The sequence below is a fragment of the Micromys minutus genome (genome assembly GCF_963924665.1).
Source record: "Micromys minutus genome assembly, chromosome: 11".
Lineage (NCBI taxonomy): Eukaryota > Metazoa > Chordata > Mammalia > Rodentia > Muridae > Micromys > Micromys minutus.
The window spans coordinates 41,499,691-41,520,161 of record NC_137980.1 but is presented as its reverse complement, the minus strand read 5'-3'; positions in this window follow the sequence as shown (position 1 = coordinate 41,520,161).

The following is a 20,471-nucleotide window of genomic DNA, read 5'->3' as shown; positions in this document are numbered from 1 at the left end:
TCCCAGGGTTCAGTGGGTACCGTCTGCGGCCTGCTCCCTGTGGTGGCCGACTTGAAGTGGGACACAGCCGTGCACACATCTACTCTCTGTGTTTCGGGGTTTTGTGAGACTGGGGATGATTGGGTTCAATTCACTTATGTGTTCCAAGAGCCTGGGAGGCAGCCAGCTCCTTAGAGGGACTTGGCAGCCTGAGATGTCCCATTAGCTCCTCGGCAAGACACTGCCGCGTCATTGGGAAGGCTGCTGGCTACGGTTGTAGAACATCAGCAAATGCTTCTGGGAGTGTTGGGGGGTATGCATGCACCCCTGTGTGTCCAGTCATCACCCAGTTGTCCTTATAACGTGGCTTTATGATAATGCAAAGTTAGGTCTTCTGAGCCGAGAGGGGTCCCTCGTCCTTAAGGCTGCACTGTGAAGGCAAGCTTCCAGTTGTGTGATGGTGTCCTGGGAATTTGGGGGTGGGGAGATCCACCCGTGGGTTCATCTGTTCAAATCCCACCACCCTCCGGCCATTGTGAGGCCCGGTCTTCGCTGGACAGCACGATACCTGGGATAAACAGAGGGTCGGCGGGGCTGAAGATATGGCTGAGGGGTTGAGGGGACTTGGATTTCTGGTACTCACATCGGACAGGTCCCTACCACCTGTAACTCCAGCTCTGGGGACCTGAGGACCTCTTCTAGCCTCTCCAGGTAGCTGCACACGGATAACGTGCAGACAAAACCTCAGGCACACACATAAAAATAAAACAATAAATAAAAAAACAAGTAAGCACATAGAGGGGTGTGGACATCAATGGTCCTTTAGCGCCAAGCTGGTCTGGTGAGTAACCGACCACAGCCGGCCATGAAATTTGTGTCTCACAACTGAATCACAGTTGTTTGGCTAGAACAATGGCTAAAGAAATAAGACTTGTCTTGGCTTAAAAAAAAAAAAGGCAGCACTCTGGTTGTGGCAGCGGGAGAACGAACAACAGATGCTTCATGGACTCAAGTAGGCTGCTGGTGTGCCTGCTATCTGCCTCCTCGGAGTCTGTCCCCCTGGCCGCTTGCTCAGGTCTGGCTGTTTACAACCACGCTGCTTAAATACCAACATACAAAGGCAAGAGCTGGAGCCAGGCAAGTGTGGTGGTAATCTCATCACTCAGGAGGCTGAGGCAGGAGTATTGTGAATCTGGGTTACACAGTAAGATCCCATCTCATAAATTAAGACGAGCAAGAGAGGAATAACAATTTTTTAAAAATCCAAAATTATTGAAAACAGCTGTTCCAGGAGGGAGTCAGACAAAGGCCTTTCTAACAAGCTTATAGAACATAGTTTAGTCTGCGTGACTGTCCTGTTTATATAGAGCAGAAAGGAAGAGCAGGATTGGGGTTGGGGGGTGGGAGGCTCCTCTGCAGTCCTTACTTTGACCAGTGCTTGGGGCCCTGGCTACAGGCTCTGCTCCTGGTTCCTCTTCTCCTGCTTCCCCTCCCCCTCCTAATCCAGCGTCTGGCCACTCTGCCTCTCAGCTGGAGCTAGAAGCCATTTCGCCTAATCGTGTAGGTTATTTTCTCTGAAATGACTTTCCTTTTAACCTCTTTTCACCAGGATCAAAGAGGAACAGGGGAGAGGCCGCCAAATTACCTTCCCTAGCAGAGCCGGCTCTCCAAAGGGGGGCGGCCTTAAAGGACAAACGCCTCTGGGGCCAGCTTCCGTGCTCTCTCCCCACCACAGGGCTCCGGTGCTGCTCTGTGAAACAAAATGACCATTTGGGGGCAGAGACACAGAAGTCATAGAAAGCTTTTGACACCGGCTCAGCAAAGAGCAGCCATTAACCTGGATAAGAGGCCAGGGCCGATTCTATGTGTGCCTGCTCCTTAAGTCCTTTGAAAGTGACATCAAGCTGGACTCGGGAGGGTACTCAGAAGTTGACTCTGAGGACTGGAGTTTAGTGAGAGCCCCAGTGTGTCGCAAACGTGCGGCGGAGCCTAGCAAAAGTTGCGAGGTGCTTCTGGCTTCGTACACATGTCTATTGCAAGAGGCAGGAGAATCTCAAATGTGAATTTGTTAAGGGGTGACAGGGAATGACAAGAAAATGGGCAGGAAAGCACCATTGTTTTGTGAGATAGATGGATCATTAGGCTTCCCGTCCTTTTGCTGCCATTCGTGTGTGTACAGAGCACGCAGGCATCATTACGTGCATGCAAGCACACGTGCATGTATGTGAAGGAGGCTGACGTTACAGACCCCACCGTCACTCTTCCATTTTGTTCAGTGAGGCGAGTCCTCTCAACCAAACCCAGGCCTGACCCATGTGGCTAGTCTGGCTGAGCAGCTCACACCAGAGGTCCCCTGTCCCCACCCCGTGAAGCTGGAATTGCAAGCAAGATGCCTCTGCTCAGCGTTTACACAGGTTCTGGGATCTGGACTCTAAGCCTCACTCTTGTAAGACAATCTCGCTTTAGACACTGAGCAAAGTCGCCAGCGCCGATATTTTTCAGCGTATCTGTAAAACATAAAGGAAGCTGTCCCGGCCTTCTGTTGCTGGCGGTGGTCATCCTGTGCTAAGATGCTTCTGTGCTAGCACGTGACTTGGAGTACCCTCAGCAGGAAGGAGGGGCTGTGCATGAGAGTTCTGGCAGGACACACAAAAAAAAAGGGAGTGGGGTGTGTGTGTGTGTGTGTGTGTGTGTGTGTGTGTGTGTCCTCGGCTTGGGAGGTAGAGTCCTGGGTTTTTGTTTAGTGTTGTTAGTTTTTGTTTCTTTTTTTCTGCAGGGGTGGGGATAGACCCCCGGCTACAGTGTGCTAGGCAAGCACTGTACACCCCTGCCCAGTATTTTGAAACATCTTGTTTTCCTAGACAGGAGCTCCTTTACCTCAATACCGCTGACTTGGGGCCTGGTTGAGAACCATGAGCTTAGAAAAAAGCCTTTGGCTCAGAAGTGGCCTGTGACCCACCTCTCAGAACCTGGGGAGAGGTGGCTTCTGTTGTCAAGCTTCCAAGCACCCTCAGGGCAGCATGGGCAGGGTTGGGGATCAGGGGCACAGCAGACTCACAGAAGAGCGCGTGTCACCTGAGCACAGGTCAACTGAGCACCCGCAGGAAATAAAGAACAGGAAGATGCGCTAAAATTGCACAAGAAATACACAACTCCTCCTTGTACAGGAGTCGGTGCATGAGAGCACCAAACATGGACACTGTCAATCACCCATCTGGCCACGCCCCAGGCCATCAATCACTCAGCTGGCCACACCTTTCCATGGATATCTGCTCTTCCATCACTGGGCCTCAGTTGCCCTCACACACCTGCATCACGGAGGTGAGTTGTGACAGTAAGTGACTCACACACTTCCTAAAGGGCCCTCAGCTGCTGCCATCACTGAGTGGGTGGTTATTTAATTTCATACGCTCAACTGACTGTAGAAAATCGAACACTGCTTCTAAAGGAAAAAAAAATATATTTCATCCTAGTTTTCAGAAAAGTTCATGAGGCAGAGAATTGTTGGATAAAACAAAACGAAATAGTCAATTAGCACATCCTCGTATAAAACCCCAAGCAGACGAAAATAATGCCATCTAGAAAAACAAGAGAGATCAGTCCCGGAAGACTTCCTGGAGGAGGACACTCTAGGTTTGTCTGTGGGGAGATTCAAGGCAGGCATGGAAGGAAAGTGGAGCCAAGGACACCCAGGGAGAGAAGAGGATGATGGGAAACCTGGCCAGCTGTAATGGGCAAATCATGCATTAATGCCACCATCAAGACCTTCAGGAGAGAGGCAGTCTCCTGGAGTGGGGCCATTAGTGGCTGCTGATGCTCTCTGGAGTCCACAGGCCAGAGACAAATCAGGAATTCTGGTGCACACAGCGGAGGGGACGTATTATGATCATGTCGGGGCCAGGCATCTGCCTACGTGTGACAAATGCTGATGAATATTAATAACCATTTGTTCCCAGGGGACCACAAATCAGTTAATTAGGGCCCTGTCAACCTGTTTATATTATCTATAAATGAAGACCCATCAGCAGCCAAACATGAAGTTAAGCGAGCCGTGTGTGGGCCGCCACCATCCCAGGGATAAATGACACTGCCAGCCCCTGCTGAGCCCCCGCCTTGGCAAGGAGGTGGGCACAGCTCCTCGACACCCTCATTTTAATCAAGTCGTTGGTTACATGAGGCGCATGACAGCCCCTGAGTTTCCTTGCGGCACTTGCGGGAGGGGGTGCGAGGGCATGATTTAAGACTGCCGGGAAATTAGCTCCCATCCAACCTTGGAGGAGAGAGAGTTACCCATAAATCACTGTTTCCTGGGCAGGTAATCAAGCCCCCATTCCAAACTCTGATTACCCCCGGGCCTGTGTTCCCTCCACATCTTCCTGATGGAATGTGGTTGGAGAGGGGACACTGAGTCACCAACCCCATCTGAGTCAGGTCGGCCTTCTGAACAGCTCAGCTTCTCTACACCGTCACCCTGCCCTTTGCCATCCAGAAGTCACCTTAGAGAAGAAAACCACTGGGACTTCAGGGACCAGAGAATGATAAAGTCAGAGCCAGTAGGGGCTGCTGGGGACAGAGGCTACGTCTCCTGTTTTATCATCCTTTCTAAAAACGCCGGTGAGACAAATTCTTGTAATAGCCTTTCCTTTGGGCGAGAGACTAACATTTCTTGATCATTTTCTGTTTAAAAAGAGGACACCCTGGCCTCCTCACATCTGCGTTTTGTTTATTTGAAAATAACACTAAATTCCTGGAAGTTCATTAAAATGGGCCCAGTTCCCAGATAGGACTTGTCAAAATAACACCTAAGGGGACACCGTCTCTCCAGTGAGAGCTGGTGGGAGCTGAGTGGTCTCCCCTGCTCCAGTCCAGGATTTGTGGCCTGTGTTCTCCTTGTGGCTGTCCCCTCTGCCTTCTCTGTGACTGACTCATGAGGACACCGGCTGCTAGCGCAAGGGTCCCAGACTGACGCAGAGAGAGGACCCCTTTGCCTCTTCCCATCTGCATACTTTACAGACATGCTCCTGTGACATGGGAAAGAAGACCCAAACTCTGTTCACCCAGATGGACATCAACCAACGACAGACCCCGTGATTCCACCCAAGGCTAGCTCAGTTTGCCAGTGGGTGTACTGGGGTTCCTTGAAGGTGTGTGAGTGACTCAGATACACATCACTGAACGTCTCACCCCAGCATGGGGTTGGAGGGCAAGGCACCGACGTTGCATGCCTGGAGCTCCTTGCACAGTTTGCAGGTGACTAGGAAGGTCTGAGAGAGCCCCTGGGAGACCATCCCGACTTATCGAACCCTTGTGAATGCTGAGGGGTCAGGAGCTTCCCATGTTTCTTTTGCTTCCTGGACCCTAACAAACTTCTCAGGAAGCAAGGGGGATAGCTCAGTGCAACGGAAGTAATAGCCACAGGTCACATTTGCAGTTCCCCGGGTGGGGGAGGGTGTGCTTCATTCTTCTTAGTTCAGCCCAAGGTACCAGCCAGGGCCCAGAGAATGGCACACCAGAGGCTTCTGAGCCTCACACGGGTTCACAGGGGTTCATGGGGCCCAGAGAAAGCTAGCTGGCCTGTCTGCCCTCCCCACTCCCTTTATAGATGAAGAAACAGACCCACACACTGCAGATCATCTGCCTGGAAAGCTGGCAGGCCGTCTGTCTGTCTATGACAGCGTAGAGCCCAGACCTTCATGTGCAAACTCCTAGCTATTATATCAGGTGACATTTTATTTTTTTTAATCAACTACACAGAACATGTCAGGAGGCTGTGAGTCCACGGCTGACTGTCACCTCCAGAGAACATGAGAAGGTCATGAGTTTACTTAGGAACACAGGGGTGCAGCCAGGGGTGATTTGAAGGAGCAATGGCCGTCCCAGAGGGGCATTGTCACATATCATCAGGGTCCCCCAAGTGCCTGCCACTCTCCAGGCTGCTGGCTTTCAAGCCTTGCTCTCCTCTCACCCTAAAGGAGCCATCAACAGGAGGTGACAGGGACCATAACTCTGAAGGGATGACTGTGGAGCGTTGCTTGTTTCTGGCTGAGTGGTGCTGAGCGACAGACATCTGGTGATTTAGGGACCCATGGTGGAGATTAGAGGGGACGAAGCTAAATGGTGTTTTCCTTCCAGGTCTGGGCCGGCTGCAAACAGGCTTCTGTGGAGGAAGCTGATAAAAGAAATGATCCTGTTCTACTCACAATCAGTTCCAACAGCAGACCGCACAGTCCCCCGAGGAATAAGGCATTAGCAGTCATTGGCCAGGACTGGAGTCTTCTAAGTACAGCGATCCTTCGGCAGACTGAGACAGCACAAAGCATTCAGGCCCTGCGCTGCACACCCGCACATCCTTCTTGTTAATGAACACTGTGGAGTCGTGATGGATTTGCTTCGATGGATGCCTGCAAACCACACTTCTTTCTCAAAAAAAAAAAAAAAAAAAAAAAAAAAAGAAAAAGAAAAAAAAGAAAAAAGAGAGAGAGTTGCCCAAAGAATACTTGTCTTAGGAGCAGGGGATTCTGCAGTGAGGTCCCGGGTCTGTGTCACGGATCCTGGGTCCTGTCTGTGGTATTTCCTGGGCTACCCAGTTTACTTCTATGACATCTGCCTTTATTCAGCCCAAATTCTTTGAGTGGCACAGTGATATCCATGTGACCTGGGCCTGTTCCATCATACAGTGAGGAAGGAAGGGGTCACATGACTTAAGCTTGCCCAATCACTGCCTGTCCTGGGATGGTTGCTAACAGGGTTAGGAAGGCTGGTACAGTTGCCATTAGGGTAGGGGCAGTGAGTGGGGGTTGCCTCTGCCTCTCTTCTGAGCCAACCCAGAGCTGAGAAAGGGAATCGAGCTTAACTCCTGGATCCAGCTGCACCTGAAGCCACACCTCCCGCTTTGCTTCCCTTCTAATTGTTAAGAATTCATCTTTCACTCCAGTTTGTCTTCCTTGAATTTCTATCACACGCAACCACAGGAGTCCTGATGAATATGCTTTCTGTAAAACTCCCTCTAACCCAGAGCAGTGGTCCAGCATACAGCCTCCCCGTGGAGACACAGTACTAAGTATCCCTCCCTTTCTTTACCTAATCAGGCACACACAGGACAGAACTTACCCTCCTCTTAAGGCCCCGTCTGAACCATGCAGAATATAAATGGTTCCTACAGGTCCCTGTGACTGTGTGGCCAAACTATCTTTGTTCCAGTGTCAGGCCCAGGCTGGGCTAGGGCTATGAAGAGCCTTTACCTTCCTGGAGCAATTCTAGAAGCAGTCGGAAGCATACCTTCCCCTCTTCCCAGGCTCTCCTGCCCCGCCCCCGCAGTGTCCGTGCTGCCTGAAACGGGTTTCCAACAAGGTAGAGCAAGGCAGGAAACCTGCCAGTAAGTCCTCCCGGATTGGCACAGCAGTCTGTTTCCCACCAGCCACGGAGAGAAGGGGAAAGAGGAATCCATAGAATGACCCACTCCAGGCACCAGCATTTTAGATGCCCTTCTGCACAGAGCAGAGCTGCCTCTAATAACCAGATTCCTGAGGTCACATCCCACACCGTCGATATGAAGGGCACAGCTCTAAGCTTCAGGCTACTCTTGCTGGGCTCCAGTCCCGGAGTCTGTGACTGTGGCAAAGTATCTTTCTGAGGTGGAAAAGCAGGGAGAGAGGCAGTGAACACGAGGACTGGCAGCCTGTCGCCTGCTGTGTGTCACATCAGTAGCTGATGGTGACTTTCTATGCTTCTGGGCCCTGGAAGGCTTCCAAATGAGGTTGGATGATCCAAGAGCATTTTTTTGTTACTATTTTTATACTCTTGGAGGAGGGACATTGTGTGTCCTGTATGTTTCAGGAGCTTTCTGGGCCTTGTAAGCTCCACAGGAAGGTAGGTGGCTTAGAGTCTAATAACTCCCAGCTGTATCAAAGATACTGGTTGAAGCTAGGGAATGTGCTGGTTACTATGGCAACACTGCACTGGGAAGTGGCTCCTACTTCAGTACTGTTGCAAGCAGGTGCATAATGTCACACTGCCACATTGGTAGTCCAACCAGTGGCAGGACCCTGGAATCTTCTTGCTCTGCCCCACACTCCCTCCAGCTCTGGAGAGGAGAGTAAGAGCGATCTCTGGTCCTCAGACAGATGTTTCCATCAGCCTAATACTAGAGACAAGTATTGAACATCTCTCCTGTTTCTGGGCTGGAGTACAACCATTTTTTCCCAAAAGAGAAGACACTGAAGAATTCTTAGCCAAGTGGCAAAGGGCAGATGCTTGGATCTGGGCAATATGGGACACTATCTTGTCAGCTACTGTCCCAGCCCCTCCCTTCAGTCTCCTTTCACATGTGAAGGCTGCAGAAGGCTTCTGCAGAGAACTAGGCAGCCCTTGCTCTAGAAGCAGCCTTGTTTACAAACTATCTGGTGACCATGAGTGTAGCACCTTCTGTTACCAGAGTTGTTAAGGCCCAAGACTGGACGGACCATGGGGTCCCTAAGGAACTAGTTTAGCCACCAGCCACCAGCCACCAGCCGACTCTCTACAAGTCAACCACAGACACAAATGACAGTAAGAAGCAGAGAAAGGAGATGTAGCCAAAGTGACCATACTGGGGAGAGGGACAGAGAAAGAGGTCCCGTGACCATCCCCACCCTCGGGTCCATCTCTGAGATTCTGACATGAGATTTATGTTTAAAGAGAGGGCATGAGGTATTGGTGACTAAGCAGTCTGGATCAAGGTGAGGTCTGGCCCATCAGCATTTTCCAGATCCAGTTTTTCCTGCGAGGTGGTCTCGAAACTTTCTCCTTCCATCTTGGCGCACTGACATTTTTTTCCTTTCCCCGTGTCTTCAGCTTCAGCACTGTTCTGATGACGAACGGCAACTGGCCATTGGTGGACTATGTGCAGCAGCTGTCCCTAGTGACAGAGAGTCACCATGTCTAGGTACCAAGCTGCTGCTGCTGTTTGAAGCTTATCTCATACAGCTGTGTACAGATGTTTTCCCCATCTGGGGACAGATGTGTATCTTGTCACAAAGATGCAACATGTCCTTTTAGTCTCTGATCCTTTTCTCTTGGGTACAGATAGATCTTGTGCAGAACGGAAGGTGTTAGGGGTGCAGAGCCCCAAATGAGCTGCTGTGCGTGTCTAGGGTGGGTTGGATGGGGCTTCTTAGAGGTAGAGCACGATGCTGGGCCCGAGAAGAGGCCTCTGTGCTGCAGTACAGGAGGAAGCACACTGGCTCCAGAGGCTGGTCCGTTAGTCCACCCACTTACTAACACAGGCTGTGATGAAGCCCAGCAAACATTTTGTGATGGCCACAAAGAGTTCCTCCTCTGGGTAATCCAGCAACCACCCATTCAGAGACTGCCCAGGCTGATCTCTGGTCAGACACACTGACACATTCTAGCGCCAGAAGGGTAACTTCCATCTGGATCACAGGGGGCCTGGACATTCTTCTTGGGAAGGAACTGAGTTGGGTGGTTTAGTCAGACTATTGGCTAATCAGAGTAGGCACCGGTAATGACTCTAGAGAAGCGCTTGGGGACAATGTTCTCCCCACCCCTGAGACCCCCAGCATTAAACCTTCTCCAGCTGAGGTGTGGAGAGACCTTAATCTAGGGGTCTTAAGGCAGCCAGGATGACAGATAGTGAGTAAGTAGATGGCAGTATAAAGTCAGGTCACACTCTGGCATAATCACTGTCTGTCCCACAGATAACCTGCCTCACTCTGGGCAGACTCCTGTTGACAGGTGGAGAAACTAAGGCCAGATACTCTCCCAGGGAATGTATGGCTCAAACCTGATATCAGAGGATATGGACTGGTCAAACAAGGCTGAATCTAGGGACCATAAAAGCATAAACACTGTAAACATCTCTAAGAACCCAACCTCCAGATTCCCTAGAAAATTCTGAAGCTTTGGCCACACTGGGCTCATTCATGCCCCTGTCCCCAGGTGTGGACATGGGAGATTTTATTCTGCTGCGACTTGCAAAAAACCACTCACGTGCCTTTTTCTTTGCTTTCTTTCTACCAATTACTTTCCACACTCACATGACCCGGGGTCCAGTGCTTAGACGATATGTCTTCATGTACACAAAGAAGTGAGGCTGAAACATACTCAAAGTCAGGCAGGTCCTTCTCTGTCCACAGAGTTCCTGTAGTGTGGAGTGGAGTTCCCTCCTGCTGGCTCGGGCTCCTCCCACCACGGAGAGCGAGTGAGGAGAGTGAGGATAGTGGCCCAAGTGGGGAACTGTGTGGCTAGGCAGAGAAAGACTTTGCAGAGGAGCAAGGGTCTGGGCGGTGCAAGGCCAGGGCCAAAGGCAATCAAGCAGCCGGGCGGGGTGCAGCCTGCACATGATGTTCCTGATAACATTGTCTACAGTCCTCGACATGCTGACTTCTCTGTGTGATCATATATGGGTCCAAGACGGAGACAGAAGCAAGGTACACACAGGGAAACGTGAGGACACAGAGTGGGACAGACTAAAAGACCCGGGAGGGGGGGAGGGGAGGAAGGATGCGGTTCTAGGGAGCAAGGAAAAGCAGAGGGAGGTGGGAGAAGAACAAGGGCTGCAGGAGTCGGGGAGGAATTAGGTCTCTAGCATTTGATGCTGGCAAGGGTTTACATCCCCAGAACGTTCTAGCAGCTGCTCAGATAGGTGACAGTAATGATGGACTCCAGCTTCCAGACTGCTGGACCCCATGTGACACACACATGTCACCCAGGGCCTCTGGGTCTCCTGTGTACAGTTCACTGCGCCCACCCAAGAGACACGAGGCCTGGCATTGTGGAGTCAGAGCCAATGGCCCTCCCCAGGAAGCGAGAGGGACCAGATGTGCTTTTGTGGTCTCCATGGAGACCTGCCAACTAGGCGTCCTCCAAGGGCAGAGGCCTCGGAGCTTTAGTTTTTGACAGGCTTTGGATAGAATGCACACATTTTAAGCAAATCTGCCAGGCACATGAAAGACCTAGGCTCCTCTCCCCGCCACATGGCCACCTCGGTAACAGTGTCACAGGTGCAGCTTTTGGGTTCTGATCAGCTCCACCTGCCATTGTTTAAGCATGTCATGCCAGCTCCGCTTCCGGCGGGAAGGCCCCGTGGCTCTGTCCCGGGCGAGAGTAAGAGTAATGACCTCGATGTGGCTTGAACCTGAAACAAAGCCATCGGAGCGGGGGCCGCAGAGGACTCGGAGAACAGGAGGCTATTTATTCAGTCAGCGAAACCCAGGCCTGCCTAGATCCAAGCTACGAGCAGGCACGGTCCCTTCTCTAGAGAGTCGGATGCTCAGCACATCCACAGATGACCATGACTCCCAGCCGAGGAAACGCAGAGACCATTAGAGAATGGCGAGGATGAGGGGACATGAAGAGAAGCAGTTCTAGGCAGTTGACACAGGAGAAGAAATCTGAATGAGGAGGAGGGCACAAATGAGAGCACAGGGAAGAGAGACCTGGGAGAAGAGAACGGCCAGGACAGAGGCTCAGAGTCCCCCAACTGCTGGTACCCACTTGGCCCACCAAGGTGGAGGATGTCTCCATCCCTCAAAAGGGCTCCTCCCTGTTTCTTCAAGGGTTGGTAAGGTTCCTCTCATACTAACCTATCTGTCAGACCTCAAACAGGCTCCCTAAGACCCCAGGAGCATCAGGTTCCTAAGGCCAGCAAGTCCCCAACACCAGCTTCCATTCCATAGGCAAACTGTTCCCTGCCCCCACGTCTCCTCACGACTGTGAACAACGCTGTTCCCCACCCCCACGGCACCTCTACCACCTTTACAGCAACCCACATTCAAAGAAACACCAGCTAGGCCATCTCTGCCTATTCCCTGGCTCTGCTGACAGAACCTGGCAACTGTGAGTCTGGAGACCACCCCGAACCACCCACAGATGGTCTCTTGGGAAACTGATCCTCAGGCTCAGCTCTTGAACTGATGCCTCGCTAAGAGGTTCAGACCTAGAAGGATGTCCAAAACCCCATATGATTGATTAAAGAGCTCCTACCCCTACCCCACACCATCCCCTCCCCTTCTGTCCTCTGGGCTGATTGACTCTCAGGTGACATTTGGGGTGATCTGATGGCCCAGGTCATTTAGGTCTGGGGAATGTCCTGTGCCTCTGTCTAGCTGTCCCCTTACCTCTCCCTCCCTGCTCCTTCTCTCCCTGTCCCACTCCCTTCCTCCACCCCTTGCTTTCCACAGCTCTGAAATCACCAGCAGGGTTTGCAGCCCGGGCTCGTCCTCTCAAATTTATTCCCTCCAGATGGATGGAGCCACTAGTCTCATCTCTGCTCATGAAGAGTCAAAGAAGATTCTAATTGGTGATATTGGAATTTGAATGTGAAATGCACGCTCTCCGCTCATGGGTTTAACTGCTAGGCCCCACAACTGGTAGTGCAGTTCAGGAAGGTAGAGCTCGCTGGAGGGCTGGATCCTTAAGGCTTTGTAGCTCAGTTCCACTTCTTGATCGGGCTTCCTGATGAGGAATACAATCTGACCAGCCAGCCTTCTGTCCCCAGCCTTCTCCCATGCCTTCCCTGCCTTGGTGGGATGGTCCTCTCGACCTGTAATCCAGAATAATGCCTCTTAAATGGCTTCTTGTCAGGGGCTTTGAAACAGGAAATGTCACTAACGCATTTTGAAATGCTCATCCCATCTAGGGCCAGCAGAGAGCCGGGGTATGTCGGGTAACAGATTATTATCACAATTATTATCAAGGGCTTCCATGTAGGTTTGGATGGCAGACCCAACTCAGGTCTGTGGAGAGAAAGGGACAAGGAAACCCTTCCTTAAAAAGCTTACCCTCTTCAGGGGACCGGGATCGATCATTCACAAACAAGCAAATGGCATCACCTCTACCAACATGAATGAATGAATGGATGAATGAATGAATAAACGAGTCCTGGGTTCCCACGGCTCTCTATAAGCAAATTTCTTTTCATCCTCCAAGGCTTGGCTTTCCTCTGTTCCACTCTGGCAGCCTCTCAACTCCACAGTACCCACATTTCCTCCCGTCCCACCCGGGGCCACCTGCGGCAGCCCTGCAGCCAAACATCAGCAGAGGGGCTGTAGGATGAGAAGTAACAGATGAGTGAGCGTGTGTTTGTGTTCAGAAAGTGTGACTGCAATGGGACTGTGTTTATATAAATTGCATGACACGTGGATACATTCGTGTGCTGTTCATGCAGGCCGCTGTGGAGGCGGGGAAGCACACAAGACTGTATCTTGCGTGTTAGAATGACATCATCTTTGGCAAGGTTATGGTAGATGATTTGGTCTGCAGGTGTGTGTGTGTGTGTGTGTGTGTGTGTGTGTAGATCTGCTTTGTAAGTATGTGGATGGGTGAATTTGTGTGGTTTTCACAAGGCATCTGTGAGCACGTAGGTAAAGGAGTGTTTGGAAGTATATTTGTTTACAAGTATATGATCATGTGTTTGTGTGTGTGATTCCCTGCTTGACTGACCAAAGGGGACACAGACCACACTGGTCCTGTTGGTGGCCCAGAGCTACAGGGGAAGATAGATTTCTGCCTGGCACTGACCTCGGAGCAGAGGGGAATAGAATAGAGGAAAGAGTGCCAAAAACCCTGATGGGACACTGTGTCCTGCCTCCTGGAGTTTCTGGAGCCATTTCGAGGGAAGCCTGAAGTTACCTCTGTAAGCCAAGGATGCACCTGAAGCCGTCCAGGTTGGATTTGGCAAGTACCCGCCAAACCCCTCCTCTGTGTAGGTCATTTAAGTCCTAAAATGCCTGCCTTACAAAGGCAATGGCTGCCTCAACTGATCTACCCATCAAGAACTCCCTAAGATGGGCGGAACCCACGCAGACCACTAGGCTACCTGGCCCTGTCACTGTGAGCTCTGCTTCATGAGATAGGAAGCTTGGTCCCTCAGCTTGGTGCCCTTTGTGGACAAAATACAATGGCTTTGTTTGTGGCGCTGTGAAAGCTAGAGGTCTGTTCCAATAGTGCAAAGCAGCATTTGGACAGTGTCCTCTGCAGAGCTAGCTGTCAGGGTCACCGTCCCAGTCACAGCCACGGCAGTTTCCCCACGCTCAGACCTGAGCCTCTGCCCAAGAATGGTGCTGCCTTAGACTCCAGGGTCATGCCTGGCTGTCTCTCCTCTCATATGGGCCACCTTAGAGTCCCCAGGAGACTCTTGGGGATCTTCCCACTGTCCCTAACTTTGGACACCGCTTATCAGTAACCCAACAGGCTGTATTCCTTTGAAACCCTGGCTCACCCAGAATTGGTGGAAACTCACTTATTGTCTCCACTGGACACTGGATGCCAGAAACCTCAGCCCCTGAAATGTCTTCATTTCACACACCACTGCCCACCCCCACCTCTGCCTAATCCAACCTCCACTGTCCCAGAGAGCAGCAGACAGACAAGGAAGACAGACATTGGTCACAGGCTCAGGTCCTGGCTTGTTCCCCACAGCCTCTTTCTGCTCCACCATTTGCAGCTTAACCTCCCGTCTACCCAGAGCCCCCGCTGCCAATTCGCTGAAATTTCTAAGTCAGAAAAGTTCTCTGGCCAATAGCCTCGCTCCTTGTCCTATTCCCACCAAGGGCTGGCGAGGTGGGTGTGTCCCTCCATGAAGTCAATGTGTAAATCCCATGGTGGGGACCAGCACAGTGCTTGGATAGAGCATGGTGGGACTGTCCCAAGGTCCTGGGCCGAGGGGATGCAGCTTCTCTCTCGAGGTCCAACCAGGTCACAACCATGACTGGAAGCAACTTCAGTCTCTCGTGCTTGGAGGCATGGTGAGGCCTTCAGGAGTGGTTCCGGATGCTCTGTGCTGTGAGGCTGTGCAAAAGCAAATGCATTCTAGAGACACGATGGGCCACCCCACCCCCATGCATACATCCTGTCCAGACAACTACTATAAATCCCACCCTGATGCCTGGGCATCAAGTCAGGCCAGCTGTGAGAGACTGTGTGTACCCCTGGTTGGCAGAGTCTGTGGCTATGTGGTGAGGCCCACACAGCAGCCGTGTCAGTGTGCCTGGGTCCAGTGTTTCAGAGTACAGATCCACACTTCTGGCTCCCTTTCCAGAGATCATACACTGGCAGCTCAGAGCCAATCTCCCTCAGAGCTTTTACTGTGGTGAAGCCTCCTTCAGGAGAGGCTGGTTCTAGGTACTCAGATGTCACATTCCGGGGCTGAGCTTCTGCCTGGCTTCTTTCTGCAGAGGCTGGGGGTGCAGCAACTGTTCTGCAGTTAAGTTTCTAGTCCGCTCTGGAAGCCGCCTGCAGTGGTGATGTGTCACAGCAGGTCAGATGTGTGCTGCAGACCTGGTGTCTTCTCTGCTATCTCCCTTCCAGGTACCTGCAATGTCTGTCTCACAGCTGCCATCTCTCAAGTCCGAAATGGATGCTTCTAGAACAAGCTTCCAGTAACCTCCTCCAGAAAGCCCTCCCACTGCCCCCCCACCCCGACGCCGCCACCACCAGGCAACAGAGACAGATGACCACACAAAGAAGATCCAAGTTGTTTTTAAGATCCTTCCAGCCCAGGCCTTTGTGTCCTTCTGTGGAACAAAGAAGGGGTGTCCAGGGTCTGGAGATTCTCCTCTGGTCTATGCTATTCCTATCCAGCACCAACCCACCCCACCCCCCAATACAGATCATACCTAGAGCTGACCCCAGGGCCCCAACTCCCATGAATACACTGAACTATAGAAAGCAGGGGACACACCAGAAAACCCAGAGTCAAGGGTTTCTGAGCCTTCAGATCATTAGGGGGTGAGCCACATTTACAGGGCCAGCCCAGAACCCACAGCCACGGTAACGTGTGAGACTCTGCTTGCTCTAGTTCTTGGATGGCACTGGTTCCTTTGTGAGCATCCAAGTTCTCACGCAGAGCTGCCTCACCCTTCCGCAGAGCTGCCTCATTCTTCCGCAGAGGTGCTGCACTCTGCATGAACTTCCCCAGGTAGGAATGGAGACAGCTTCCACCTGGCCATGTCTCCCGTCTACCTGGAGGCTGGGACTCAGATGACTGAGAAACCTGACCTGGAAGTCACATGCCCGCTGCCCCTGTCTCCTTCGTGGGCACTAGCTTCCCTGACGAGTGTGTCCTGAGGTGTGGAGTATGGTAATGGAATTCGCTCCATGGGATGTCGTGATAGTTAATGAGCTACAAAGCTGTCCTTGAGTCTGTCCCAGGGACACCCTGAGCACTGGGTTCTAAGGATAGCAGAAGAGATAAGCACGCACGAAATGGTCTAGAGAGCCCATCACGACTGGATGCATCATTTCTCAGTGAGGGTGATGAGTGTGTCTCTCCCTCACCGATATGAACATCAGTAGTTTAGTCCTTGGTCAGGGAGTCACCTGCCTTGAGGGCTGGTCATATTATGTGTCTTCAAAGAGCCAACATGCCTCTGTGAGACGTTCAGACAGACGCAGTGTTGCAGTAGGGACAAGCTGGGGACAGCACATGTGCTTGTGTGAGCTGGATGGCCCGGGTGTAACGGAGTGCGCAGAACATGCTGACATCGTTGCCTCCCAGTGACAGGAAGTCGATGACATAACTGTACCAAAGAGGAGGTCTGAGGTCCAGAAGCCATCTCTGATGAGGCTGAAGCCGTTGCAGCAAGCCCGCTTCGTCTTCGGGGCTGTGACCAAGTCGAGGAGAAAGCTACCTGCAGCTCTTCCAAGCTCCTAAGCACCAGCAAGCGTTTGTGCTGCTCGGTTTTAGAAGAAGAGATTACAAACCCTGTTCAGAGTCTCTGGGGCTTTGGGTCTGCCCTGAATGTGCCAGTGAGATGTTTGGGATGCTGCTCTTGCCTGGCCACGTTGGGAGATGTGACGGTTATCACGCTGAAAAGGGGTAGGAGCCCCTTCAGCGCATCGGAAGGTGAAACTCAACAGCATCATCCAGCCGTGACACTCAGTGGTCAGCTAGGAGGAGGGCCTGCGCTTGGCACTTTGCCTGGTGCAGCTGTCACCCTCTGCATGCCTTTGCCAGACTTGGGACGTGCAGGGACAGAGAAAACAATGCCTATCAGGGCTTGTGGTGGCGCTTTCCGTATCCACTCTAGTCTGTCCATTCCATAGCCCATTAATGGCATCTTTTAAAGGCAGTCCTCTCTCCAGCCGCAGGGTGCCTGCCAGTGTGCAGCCGAGAAGACTCAGCGAAGTGCGGAGTGGGGCCGCTGTCACGACTGTCGGAGCCAGGACGTCTCCCTTATCCCCCCGCACGTGCCTCATCCCTGACAGCAGCTTCTCTCTGGTCACCTACCAACCTCTGTCCCTTGGGTGCACCTGGAATGGAGGCTTCATGGAAATAAAACTATGCAAAAGGTGGCCCTGTGGGTCTAAGGGGTTTCTCCACATAATGCTGTTTCAAAGGTTTGTCCGCACTGAGGCAAGTGCCAGTACTTCATCCCTTTGAGGGTAGAACAATGGACAACTGTGCAGGTGACCTAGAAATCCACTCTTTGTGACAGTGTGTTTGTTTTGGGGGGTTGGTTTTTCTCTTTTGGGTTTTTTTTTTTTTTTTTTTTTTTTTTGTTAATCTTGAGATAGAAATACAGAATATCTTTTGTAGCCCAGGCTGGCCTTGACCTTCCTTCCACTCTTACCTCCCAAATACAGGGATTAGAAGATTCAAGGAATGTGGAGTTTGTATTTGTGGGTGGAGGTGCTCTGTCTTTCCAGGCACACCTCTTTTCTTCCATATCTTCGTTGATTTCCAGCTTTCCAGAATCTTCTCTCATATCCACGCATTCCAACAGAGTCATGTGTCTGTCTCTCGGGAGAAACCACCCATGGGCTTTATTTTAATGTGGGCCCTAAAGCACCCCTGACACTGCAGGGAGGAACCCATGTTGGGAGAAGAGCCAACCTCCCTGTCTATGGTGCTTTCATCTCTTGGGCCATATGCCACTGAAATGAGATTTGTAAATATTTTGTACCCAGAAGCCATCTGCAGATCTAATAGTGAAGAGCTTGGTGAATTTGTGACATAAGGTGTTTACTGAGTGTGTGCTAATTACTCTCGTATCAAAACAAATCTTGTTCTCCAGGAAAGGGGTGTGAGATGGGGGTGGGAACACACCGCCCACCCATATCTGTGGTCTGGCTTTTGGAATTTCCGTTATCGCTAACTAACTGTGAACTGAAAATGCTAAATGCGATCCTAGAAGTAAATAGCATTACACTGTGGGCTGCTCTCTGTTCCAAACAGTGGGATAAGAAGGCTCCATTCCATCCTCCCAGGATGCAGTAAGCCCCTTGGCCAGCGCATCCTGTATGTGCTATCCTCCCGTGAGTCCTGCAGTGGGTATCTTGGTTATTGGGTGGATGCTCTCAGTGTGACCACCCTCGGGTTCACACTTCCAGTGCAAGAGTTATGACATCGAAACATTGTAATAGTGCACTGTTACAGTGCATGGCCACCCCTTGGGTTCACACTTTCCATGCAGGAATTATGACACTGACACATTGTAACAGTGTTACTACAGTCAGGCTCTGGCTGGTCTCCTTCTCTTACCTGTCTTACTCTGCATTGTCACAGGTCTGTTTATGCAGAAAACCTGGATTCGGAAAGCTCCAGTGTTCTCCATGGTTTCTGGAATCCATGGAGGGGTCGGAATCTCCTATGTGTAGCACACCATTGTTGAGACCCGGGAGACAATCTTCCTGAGAGCCTGCGGCAAGGACGGGTGACCCAGGGTGGGCGTGGCACAGTCTGGAATGCTTGAAGTCTAGCATGTGTAGAGAAACTGAAACAGAGGGTGATTGTGGGGGTCCTAGAGGAGGCATGGGGTGAGTCAGGTGCAAGGAGAGTGAGAGCTGACGGGAAGAGGAGGTTGCACAACACAGGAGAGAGACCCACATGTAGAGCCCCGCTTTACTCTCCAGTACCTCCAAGTTCAGTGCCAAACATGAGCAAATAGGTTCTGGGCCCTTCCTGGGGTAGGATTGAAGTGAGGGTGGGGGCGGGGCTCTTGTTGGGTGAAGATAGAGAATGAGAGGCTTAAGTAAGGTGTTCTTGTGTTGGGCTATTGTCTAGATGGTCAACAGGGGACAGGGAGAATGTTTCTGCCAGTGCAGAGGACATTTTGCTGGGAGGCTGGGAAAGGCCTTTCCAAGTGGGTGGACATGAGGGGAAATAGCTGTGATGACAGTCATAGACCCTTGTATGCTGGTTGCTGTCCCAGGAGCTAGGCTCTGCTCAGCCCAGCAGCCCAGTACAGACACTAGTACACCCCAATCCAGAGACTCCTCTGTTCATTTCCCAGATCTCTTTGCAGCTAGATGCTCCTGTGAGTCTTAGAGTCTATATACATGTTTGGAGAAAATACCAGCTTCTTCCAGGCCCAGCTCAGAGCAACCCCCAAGGCACAGGGCCAGGTCTGAATAGTAGGTACTGTCTGGGGGCTGCCCGGTTGTAGTGGGGGAGAAGACAGGGTATTTCTCATGGTCTGTCTCTGCCAGGCCCAGGCTGAGCTTTTGCTGTGGCTCTGGCTTAGTCTGAGGTCTCTTGGGCCAGCCCTGGCTTGGTCTACTCCATGTCCACTGTGGAGGATAAATCACTTTCTTCCCTGGGGAAGAAGAGCTCTCTCGTCATCTCATTACCCTGAGATGCCAGCTTCAACACGGCCATGTTCTCATGGCCACAAGAAAACAGTTTATCCATTTACTAGCAAATCTTTGGAAGCAGAACTTACTGGAGACAGCAGCCAAGTAGGTTTTCAGCCCATAAAAGCAAATAGGGCTCGGTACTGTCCCAACTTACCGGCCATTTGGCTGCTAAATGGGAAAAAAAGTCTTTGCTTGCTAATGACCTTGGCATCCAGGGAAGGAGGCCTGTCAGAAGAATTTCCAGACTGAGGTCCCAGGGTTTTGGTCACCATGCCTGAGAAAAGAGAACTGTGAGGATACGGACCGCATGTGGGACAAACCTTAACGGGGTTGTTTTTTATGCCGGTGAGGTGGCCAGCTCAAGTGTCCATCCCTGTGTACCCTCCACTGTCGCGCTCGGATCCGAGAAAGCTAAGGTGTGAGGTGGGGAGGTCGAGGGCAGGAGGTTTATAGACTGGTCTACAAATCACCGTAGCTTTTTACTGCCCTGATAAACTGGATGGGCCCTCACTGTCTCATCTTTATAACCTAGTGCGAAGGCTAATCTTGGTTGTCAACCCGAAGGGATAGAGTTACCATGGAAACAAGCCTGTGAGGGATGCACCTAGGTTAATTGAGGTGGGAAGTCCTATTTTTGGATAAAAATGGTGTCATTCCACAGGCTGGGGTCTCATAAGAACTTAGAAAGAGGGAAAAAGAGCACACACACACACACACACACACACACACACACACACACATGTTTATTCCCTCTGCTTCCTGACTGAGAATGCAATGTGACCAGCCACTTCCTGCTCCAGCCACGTGCCTTCTCCACCATGGTGTACTGTATCCCTAGGAACTGTGAGCCAACCTTTCCTTTTTTTTTTTTTTAAACTCCTTTTGTCTGGCATTTTGTGGCAGCAACAAGACAAGAT